The sequence below is a fragment of the Gopherus flavomarginatus genome, chromosome 7 (assembly GCF_025201925.1).
Source record: "Gopherus flavomarginatus isolate rGopFla2 chromosome 7, rGopFla2.mat.asm, whole genome shotgun sequence".
Lineage (NCBI taxonomy): Eukaryota > Metazoa > Chordata > Testudines > Testudinidae > Gopherus > Gopherus flavomarginatus.
Genome location: NC_066623.1, coordinates 49,588,189 through 49,599,108, shown reverse-complemented (window position 1 = coordinate 49,599,108; position 10,920 = coordinate 49,588,189). Strand labels below are relative to the sequence as shown.

At 46.8% G+C, this 10,920-nt stretch overlaps 1 long non-coding RNA gene across 1 annotated transcript; it reads right to left on the bottom strand.

Moving 5' to 3' along the window:
* Window positions 1-3,674: 3,674 nt before the first annotated feature.
* On the bottom strand, window positions 3,675-10,608 carry LOC127055932 (uncharacterized). Its single transcript, XR_007775673.1, has 3 exons — window positions 10,444-10,608; window positions 10,244-10,310; window positions 3,675-3,736 (listed from the first exon to the last, which is right to left on the bottom strand). It is a non-coding gene; the product is annotated as an uncharacterized LOC127055932 (long non-coding RNA).
* Between the last annotated feature and the right edge of the window lie 312 nt (window positions 10,609-10,920).

Genomic DNA, 10,920 nt, shown 5'->3' with positions numbered 1-10,920 from the left:
CTGCAGGAAATGACTGCCAAAGCTGTGTGCTTCCTTCCTTCCTTCATCTTCTTATAGAGCAAATCCAGACATTGCTAGGAGTTGTTAAGGCTGATTCCCCACTCTGGCACTTTGAGTGCAGAAGGTAGGGGCCCACAAGGATTCTAAAAATTAATACTGGCCACTCCAGGCTTGTATTAAGCTCCCAAGGTTACAGCTTTACTCTGACCTTGGATGAGTAGATGCTGCCACCCTCCAAGTGCAAAACCCCTTTGAGAACCCAGGAAGGTGCCCTTGGGAATTCCTTCCTGTGGGGTACCCTCAAGCCCTTTTGAGACCCCCCCCCCCGGGGAAGAGCTGAGAAAGAAAAACAAAGGAAATCAGCTGTTGCCACCATCTAATTAAACAATACGTGCTCAAACCTCTTAGGACACAAAAATACAGTCCTGTTCTTAAAAAAGGAAATTGTTATTAAAAACAAAAAGAAAGAAAATACATGTGGGAACTCAGGCTATTGCTAGATTTAAAAAAAAACACAAGGATTAAGCATCAAGAATAACGTTTTTGAGGTCCATCTTAAAGGTTACAAGCAAAACAAAAGCATTTGGGGTTAGCACAGAGGAGTCCACAAGCCATAAAGAAATAAAATGGAGATAAACCTGATCATGTCTTCCTAGATATTTCCTGATCTACTTACATATCTGGGGTTTCAAATGAGTAGTTTCTAGGTATGGTACTGATATTTTTCCTACCTGGCTCCAATCTTCTTACAGCATAGTTACAGCCCTGTCTGCCTCTCTCCGGGAACAACAACAGACGGACAAAAGGAGAGTCTTGTTTCATTTTTAAAAAATTCTAGCCTTTCCATTGGCCCTTTTGGCTAGGTGCCCATTCACGTTCTTTTACCGTGGCTACCACTCTGAAACCTATGCATCACAGTGACTTTTAATCCTTTACAGGTAAAGCAAGTATAGAACAGCTAATAAGAGGAATTTTATAGCTAACTGGCTGGCTGGGTCCATAAAAGGGAGCTACCCCCCACCTTCATTTACCACAGGAGTAAACAGAGGGATGGAGAGCCCTTCTCTAGTATCCACAGAACAGTGGCAATTTCTGAATCACGGCCAAAACCCCTTCTCCGAGGCGGCTTAAGGGCATGACAACATCATGGTTGTGATGAGGTGCATGTGGCACGCACCCTTGTTCTCCTGCTGTAATAATATCCCTACTGTTTACATGATATTCCTAATCCAGACAGATTCAGCAAGTGCACCTGGCTTCTGCAAAGGGGAACCCTTTCCATGTGCTATCCAAACTCCTGCAGTGGGCGGATCTTCACATCAGTGATTTTGATGCTGCTGCTGATGCGGAGCTTGTCTTTTCACAAAATCCCTCTTTCCAGCCCACTTGGGCGGTGTGCTGGCACAGCCCTGGGAGCAATGTGCTCCAGTGTCAGGCCTCAACTGGCCACAGTCTCCAGATCTGTGACTGGGGGCAGCACACAGAGTGAGGTCAGAGCGCCATATTCTGTTTAACAATAACAGAGCCCCCAGTAACTGGAAAACTGGAGCAGGAGGACATGATGCATGTTGATTTCATTATGGCTGTGAGAAGCATTTATCGATGTAATAGTCTGGTAACATGATCTCCTGCAGCAGCTGATGTGGCTTTCTGGAGAGCACCCTCAATACCAAATGTACTTAGAGGAAAGCCTGAATGAGAAAACATATCTTGCATCATATTCAAATCATAACCAAGCTCTCATTTCTGCTGGGATTGCCCCCTGCTTCTTTGATGGTCTCATCACACAGGTATCAACGCTTGGTTTGAGGTCTCCAGTCATTGACCTCGAAAGTCGATATTTCTTTGGCTTTTGGTGCACTGATTGTCTCAGTGCTTTCCTGACAGTTTTCCCTTCCCACTGTCCATGTTCTCAATGTTTACCAGAAGTGTCAAGTTCCCTGTCCCTTTGGCGCCTTCTTGGTGTGTGGAGACCATAGTCTTTTGTGACTGGACCTGTCTAGAACAAGAGAAATGAGGCATAATGATGTTCAGAGGTCAAGAGTGGTAGGGGTAGTATAGTGATCTCTCCCTGTCCTGGAGACTTTCCCCCAAGCTCTCTGGAGAAAGCAGAGCTCCTTGGGATTTCCGGAGGCCACCAACTGAGACCAGTCTGTGTGATGATGCTAGCCTGCAGTGCTTCAAAAGCTTTTTCTCAATGTGGTGTCTGATCGTGTGTGCGTGTCTTGCCCTGGTAAGCAGAGGCTTCAACAAAGAAAGGTGTCAAGATTCAGGATATTGGCCCAGGACCATCCTTCAAATCTTGAATCTTTATTTATGTATGTATATAGCTCTCTTTTTTCATAGTATCTGAGAACCTCACAATCATTCATGGATTGCATCCTCACAGCACACCTGTGAAAGAGGGGAATGTTTTAGGCCCATTATACAGATGGAGAAGTGAGACACAGTGATTACAGGACTTGCCCAAGGTTACACAAGAAATCTATGGCTTAGCTAGGTCTTCTGAGTCCAATCCAGTGCCTTATGTTCCAGACCACTCTTCCCACTCATGCAGCCCTTGGCTTAAGGACACACTGAGGTATGGCCTCCTGATGAGACTTTTGTGATCTGAGAAGAAAAAATGATGAAACACCTAATTTATATTTAAAAAATCAGTTTCCTCGAGTTGGTGACCAGAAATGTTAAAATAGAACCATGATAAACCTGTCGTTACTGCAGGGACTTCAGCCATACTTACAGCCTTATAAAGTCCACTGAATAATATAGATACTTTTCACATCTTGATTGGACAAACAGGTGATAATGAAGGCACCATTCACCAATCTTCATGAAGATTTTGTGACCCGCCACTTACAGAAGTATTAGTAAATGCAGATTCATTATGTTTGGGGATTTGGCCACATGACTCCCATTGAAATAAATGTCCACCTTCAGTCCCTTACTCAGTTTTGAAAATTTCAGCCTCTCTCTATAAATAACCCTCCAAGGTCCAGAAAATCATTGTTAAGCCTAGACCTGAAGAAAAGCTCCGTGAAGCTCAAAAGCTTGTCTCTCTCACCAAGAGATGTTGTTCCAAGAAAAGATATTACCTCCCTCACCTTGCCTCTTGTGGTGTCGTGCTGATGTGAAGAATAACAATTAGTGTTGTGAGAAGGCATCATGCATACAACTGATATACATTTTTTTAAATTAAAGCTAATGTTAAAATTATATAACACAGGTTTGAGAAACGAGTGTCTCTACATCTGGGTATAGTGCTAGATTATCCACAAATACAAAGTTTGTTTTTAAAAGTTATGTACTATTTGTATCATGATCAGCAATAACCCAGATTTAGGTGAATACATTTAAGAATACAGTTTAGATATTAGCCTCCAAGTATTCGAGTACATCACTCATGAAAAGTTGTACAGAGATTTGGTTGTGGAAAGCAAAATATATCAATGAGTGAAGATTGTCCCTCAGTAATTAAGCATTAGGCTAGGTTATCCATTTAGAAAATACAATCTATCAGGGAAGTATTTCAGTTACTTTCCCTACTGTGCTTCTCATTGGCAGTCCAGCTCATCCCTCCTGGTACTGCCAATATCTGGTGATGTGTTCTATGTAGATCTCTCTTGACCATCTGATGGCGTCCGACATCATGAGTTGCTGCATCAGCCGAGCCTTGACCGATTTCTACATGCAAGTCTGTACAAATTCTTCAGCTGTTGAGTGCTAACTTCTACAGGACCTTACAAAGAGCAGATGACAAAGGGAAGATGAGGATGGGAGTGATATGGACAATCGACAGTGACATACTGGCTTTTCAAACTTTAGAACTGCCTGAGCCTGACAACTTCTGCTAGCCCTAAGAAAACATTCTTGATCTTAAGTATCAGAGGGGTAGCCGTGTTAGTCTGGATCTGTAAAAAGCAACAGAGTCCTGTGGCACCTTTAAGACTAACAGATGTATTGGAGCATAAGCTTTCGTGGGTGAAAGCTTATGCTCCAATACATCTGTTAGTCTTAAAGGTGCCACAGGACTCGCTATTCTTGATCTTAAATATCACATTAGCATATCAGAGGGACCTTCTACAAACCAGCTGAAGGATACACTGAAGGATACACAAAAGGAAAGAAGACTGGAAACTGGTGTCAATGAAGGGCAGAGCTAAAGTTCTTTTTGCTGACAGAACTCCACATAGCTCTCCAGCAACAATGCAGGCTAACTCTTGTGTTAACTCTATGGAAGGCTGGTGCAACTCAGTTGTGCACCCAAATGGGAACTGCTCTAGTTTCTGAAGAGAGTTCATAGAATCATAGAAGATTCAACCCCCTGCTCAAAGCAGTACCAACTCCAACTAAATCATCCCAGCTAGGGCTTTGTCAAGCTGGGCCTTATAAACCTCTAAGGATGGAGATTCCACCACATCCCTAGGTAACCCATTCCAGTCATTCTGTCTGAACCAGTTCACTGCCATGCAGCTCACACAGAGTGCAACGTCAACCTCTGGCTCTCACACTGCTGGCATCTCTGACCCATGCTCACCCAGCCAAGACTCTGTCAGACCGCTGTCTGACACCCACACTGTGTGTCTTTGTGTCATGCTGACTCTAGCACACCATCTGGGCACTGCTTGGCCATTATTTAGGGATCTCTGACTCCATTCAATGCAGAACTGGTGTTTGGCTGGGCTGGGTCGGCCTGCTCCCGAGCTTGGTTTGCCTGGAACAATCATGACCCCCAGTGGATAGACAGCTCCATTGCAGGCAGAAGAATTCCTGAAAAACACTGATCTCCAGAATAACAGAGCCAACAGCCTCAATCAAAGACACCCTTGCTAAAGTGTGTCAAATGCTCAACCATATGGAGAAGAGTCCTGTGGCTCTCTCAAGATCAGTGCCTGCCCTTTGGGACTGGTGTCAGTTTATTTTAAAATCTGTCTTTAAAAAAGCAAACATTTGCACTGTGCACATTACAGAAGGAAGCACAATGATTACAGAACTCTGTGCTAATCTGAGTGACTTTCAGCTGCACAATAGCCACACACCTATACTCATCATGACATAAGTGATAACAGACAGGGCCAAGCAAGTTAAGATGGGCTCTCTCTCTCTCTGCAGGATGACTCAAACCAGCGGAAACTTTTCTGCAGAGTCACCTCAGGTTTGTTTTTAAGTTGCATTGCCAGCTTCCGACCAAGCTTCAGTTTCAGGTGGTGATTGTGAGATCATCATCATGGGGCTGACCCGCAGGACCTACTCCCTTCTTTCTCTCTCAACAGGGATCAACTACCCTGTATGTTCAACTCACTGACGTAGATGGGGGGAGGAAACTCAAAAGAGGGAGCAAGTTGCAGTGTAATTCTAGGCTTGGAAATGTGTTCTTGCAGAAGAGCTAGTTCTCTTGAATACTTTGCTACAGCAACATTTCAGTTTTCTCTCTTGCTAAGTCCATGCCACTGCAGTTTCTGCTTTGTCCAAAGTATTTTCCCACCCCTGCTTCTCACCATCCCATTGTGTCTTACTGACCTGGTAAATCCCTTTGATGTAAAATGCCCCCTCTGCCTCGTCTTCCCATTCTATCTCCCCTCGGGGATTGTGCCGGCCATATGGACAGGCACTCCCCACACTCAGTTTTCAGTTGAGCCTCCACTAGATCATACTCTGCTCATTTCCGAGTGGCCCATCTAGTTCCTGCTTATTGCACGAGCTCATGGAACTGGGCATCTGAAGCCCTGGGTCTCCTGTGAGCAAAGTGTGACAGGCCCTTCTCTCCTGGGCTTTTGCAGGAAGGGGGATAGGACTCTGAGTCTGTCCCAAAAGCTACTGCTTTTGGGGATCCTCCCCTAACATTTTCTGGAGCAGCTTCCTGTCTCATCTCAGCACCATGACATCATCCTCCCTGCACAGAGCCCAGCACTGTGATGTCAGGGTGAGGTCAGCACAGTGCCGGAGTGAAAGCAGGACAGCTTGATGCTCAGTGTCTTGGCCATCGTGACACAACAGGGAAAGGGAGGGAGGGACAAAATGCAAATATAAAGAAGTGGCAAGAGCAGAGAGAGAGGAGCTCACACAGTCCCTGTGAGGAGGTAAGGGGCCGTCTCCTGTGACAGGTGCCCAGGGCGCTCAGTGAGGTGCATATGTGAGCAGCTGGTGGAACAGGCTCATAAATCCCCAGATCACTGGCTGGTTCTAAGGGAAACATTTCCAGAGTTCTGCTGCCTTTGGCAGAAGGGGGGTTGGATAGTTATGGTCGTTATCTCACAGATATCAGCATTGTGCCTTTATTTGAAATGTCCAGCCCCATTTTATGTAGTCAAACATCAGCTATGTTTTACCCAGGGTATCCACCGGGCTTAGAATGTGGGGGCTAACACAGAGCATGTTTTTTTAGGCCCAATCTTGCAAATGTCTGCAGGGGAGTACAGCTGAAATGTTTTGACCAAAAAGCTTTTTAATTGGACATTTTTATTTTTTCCTTTTTAAAAATTAAAATTTCTGTGAAGCATGTTGCCTTTTTTCCAATTTTTTCCCAGTAATATTTTTGGCAACATTTTGAAGGGAATTTTTAATCCTAAACATTATCAATAGAGTAACTGACATTTTTTTTATCTCAAAAAGAAGCAGGATTTTGATAAACAAAAAATTCCCATAATCGTCCCAAAATATTCTTGATTAAAAGTATTTAATACAATTTTGAAAAAATGAGATGCAGGTCCCTTTGGAGCCCAACAAAACGGAAACAATTTTAAAAAAAATTTCTGACTTTCTTTTTAACTTTTCCCAACAGCTCTACTTGTAAGTAACTTACTTTGTCAAGTAGTTTCAGAGAAGTCAATGGAACTACCTTGCTTAAGTAAAGCTATTCACATGCCATTTCAGCCAACTCTACTCTCATGCATAAATGTTTTCAGGATCAGGCACAATAAAAGTAATCCTGTAATAACACAACTTTTGTTTGTGGCTAAAATGTTATTTATAGGTATCTTTTCCTTGCTTATGTGGTCATGTTCTCATCCTGGTAGATTCATATGAGTATTCAAAAACATGTTTTATGTCTGTGTGGCCATTGGCTAGATAAGAAAGAGCACTGGAAAGGAAGAATTGTCCAGAGTTAGGATGCTAGCCTGGGACTGCGTTATTTGCTATGTGAATGTTTAAATGACTGATTCTGGTTACTTATTGTCCCCTTTCAGCTGATTGAAAATCAGAATTCCTGTCCAGCATGCAATTCTCATATTTCAACACTTGACTCTGTCCTAAACTGAGATGAAATGTCAGAATAGCTACATTTTTCACAAGACAGATGAGTGAAACACATCAGCATCTTTGGTCATGTATACACTACAGACTTTACAGTGGCACAGCTGTACCGATGCAGCAACACACCTGCAAGATCTCCTGTGTAGTCGCTCTATGGCAGGGGTAGGCAACCTATGGCATGCGAGCCGAAGGCGGCACACGAGCTGATTGTCAGTGGCTCTCATACTGCTCAGGTCCTGGCAGGACCGGCGCCAGTGTTTTTGGTGCCCTAGGTGCACGGCCATTTTGCCGGCTCACGTGCTGCTCCGGCAGACCTGCCGCAGGCGGGCCTGCGGCAGGTCAACTGGAGCCACGGGACCAGCGGGCCGTCCGCAGGAACGCCTACGGCAGGTCAACCGGAGCCGCGGGACCAGCGGACCGTCCGCAGGAACGCCTACGGCAGTTCAACCGGAGCCGCGGGACCAGCGGACTGTCCGAAGGAACGCCTGCAGCAGGTCAACCAGAGCCGTGGGACCAGCGGACCCTCTGCAGGAACCTCTGCAGCAGGTCAACCAGAGCCGCCTACTGCCCCCCCCAGCAAAATGCCGCCCCCCAATAATCCTGGCGCCCTAGGCGATTGCTTAGGTCGCCTAAATGGAAGCGCCGGACCTGGGTCCTCGCCACCGGTCTGGGGGCTCTGCATTGTAATTTAATTTTAAATGAAGCTTCTTAAAAATTTGAAAAACCTTATTTACTTTACATACAAAAATAGTTTGTTTATATATTATAGACTTATAGAAAGAGACCTTCTAAAAACGTTAATGTAACCCTTCTGCCCCTCTGAATTGGCAGCAACAAGGGCCGGGTTCAGTATCCAGGGGTTCCGTTTCAATAACACTATGCATAACCGGCTCGAGCCCCCACCCAGTGACCTGGGACAATTACATACCACACCCCCCTGGGCACCTCTAGGAGGCAATACTTCCCCTCTCGCAAGCACGGAGTCTGAGTGTAGCAACATCTTTTTAATAAAGGAAGGAAACAAAGCAGCATCCCACTGGAGAACACCACAAACAGGATTATAACACAAACCATAAACAAACAAAAAAAAAAAACCCACCCCCAGGAACCTTTGGCAATGTCCTTTTCCCCTTAGGGTCTTAAGTCCAATCACCCCAAAGTCCAACAACCCAAAAGTCTCTGGTCAGTGCCACTCCAGAATTCAAGAGTTTATCTGCAGAGTTTTACCCCCCTCAGCCTGGATGGAAAGGGCGGGGGGGGGGAGTCCACACAGGGTGTTAAGGGGCACCTTATGTGGGCCAGGGCCAACTGTTCCACCTCTCCGTGGAGTTCTGCTGCAGCCTTCACCACGACCAGCTCCACCACACCAGCTGTGCCGCTTCTCCATCTGTTCCTGCAAACCACTTCACTCCACTCACTGTTCCATGGGCTGCTCCAACACACTGCAAACTGCTCTGCTCTGCCAGCCGCTTAACAATAGATCTTCAGGCTCCCCAACTAGTTAGCATAGCACTCCGTGATCTCAATTCAGCTCTTTCAGTGATTTCAGCTCTTAGCAGGGGAGCCTTGGTGCTGGTGCACCATTGGCCCAATATGAATTCAGCTCAGCAGTCTCTAGATAGACTCCTAATAGAATTAAAAATTAGCTCTACTCTTTAACATTGGAGAGAGGAGGATGTGCAATTGGTGTTCCAGACCCTCAAAAGGGACCCATACCATCAGATACACACACCAGTCCCCAACCTCTCTCAATTCATGGGGTTTTGGAACCCATGTCCCATGTTTAGCAAGTACCACCCAACTGAGGTTGAGTCCTTTCTGTCACAAAACAGTCCCATCTCAAGCTGCTGTGGGGTTATGCTAAGTGGGGGGGGGGGTGCATGCCAATGCAAATTCTTAAAATTCTTTCCACACTCTCTACAATTCACCACCAGATGTCAGGGTAGCGCTCATCCTGACTCTGGCTCGTGAAACCTTAAATCAGAGTGAATAAAGGAAGACTTAGCACACTACTTCTGAAAGGTTGCCACTCCCTGCTCTGTGCTGATGGGAGAGGACTCTCCAATCAACATAATTAAACCACTCCCAATGAGCAGCGGTAGCTGTCAGAGGGAGACATGGTGCTGTCCATACTAGCGTTTCTGTTGGTGAAACATATGTCGGTCGGGGGTGTTTTTTTCAAATACCTGAACAACATAAGTTATACCAACATATGTGCTAGTGTAGGAAGAAGAAATCCTGGACAGACAAGAGCTGGGGGCTGAGGCTCCAGCATACTAGAGTTCCAGCAACAAGGTGCTCCACAGCTGTGTCTGCTCCTGGCGGGAACCTGACCAGTCACACAGCAATAAATGTTTAGAGAGTGATGGGGCCCAGAGACCTTAAGCGGGTGCCCATTCTGGTGATTTTAGTGCCCATCTCCTGACATTTTATGCCCTACATCTGAGGTCAGCAACCTTTCAGCAATGGTGTGCCAAGTCTTCATTTATTCACTCTAATTTAAGGTTTTGCGTGCCAGTAATACATTTTAACGTTTTTAGGTCTCTTTCTTTAAGTCTGTAATATATAACAAAACTACTATTGTATGTAAAGTAAATAAGGTTTTTAAAATGTTTAAGAAGCTTCGTTTAAAATTAAATTAAAATGCAGAGCCTCCTGGATCGGTGGCCAGGATCTGGTCAGTGTGAGTTCCACAGATAATCAGCTCACATGCCACCTTCAGGGTGCGTGCCACAGGTTGCCTACTCCTGCCTACATAAAGTCAGTGGCGGATTAACAAATTTGACGCCCCTAGGCCCTCAAAAAATTGCCACCCCCCACCCGCCCAGCTCACCTCTGCTCCCCTGTGGTAAGCCTGGGAGGGAGGGGGTGAATGGGAGTTGTGGCGTGCTCGGGGGATGGCAGCGGTGGAGTGGAGGTGAGCTGGGGCAGGGAGCGGTTCCCAGCTTCCAACCCCAAGAGTCACTCCCTGCGCCTGCCACCCCCAGCTCACCTTTGCTCTGACTCCTCCGATTGCGCCGCTACTCGCTTCTTCCTCCCTGTGCTTTTGTGCAGCGAGCCTGGGAGGGAGGGGGGAGAAAGGGAGTTACGACATGCTCGGGGGATGGCAGTGGTGGAGCGGAGGTGAATTGGGGCAAGGAGCAGTACCCGGCCCACTTGGGTTACTTCCCGTGCCCGTGTGCCCCAGCTCACCTCTGCTCTGCCTCCTCCAAGCGTGCCACTACTCCCTTCTTTCGCGCGGCAAGCCTGGGAGGGAGGTGGAAGGAGGGAAGTGCAGTGCACCTGGGGGAAGAAGTGGGCTGGGGATTTGGGGAAGGGGTAGAGTTGGGGAGGGGTCCCAAGCAAATTTTCTGCCCATGCAAATTTGCCGCCCTAGGCCTAGGCCTAGGCCTTGTTGGCCTAGGCGATAACAGGCTGCTGCCTAAAGTCCCAGCTGCTGGGGTAAAGTGAGCTCAGACGCCCAGCTTTCCCACAAAGCCCTCTGCACATGTCTAGCCTCCAGGGTGACAGCAAAGGCCAGCCTGCCAATGAGCTCTGGGCTGGACCCGCTAGAGCCCCGCTGTGGGATTTCCAGGCTGCTTGGCTCTGCCAGTCCCAGACCGGGACACACCATCGCGCAGCAGCCTGGCCCAGCGCTGGGAGCCTAGCACGCGGCCACGTGCTCCGAGA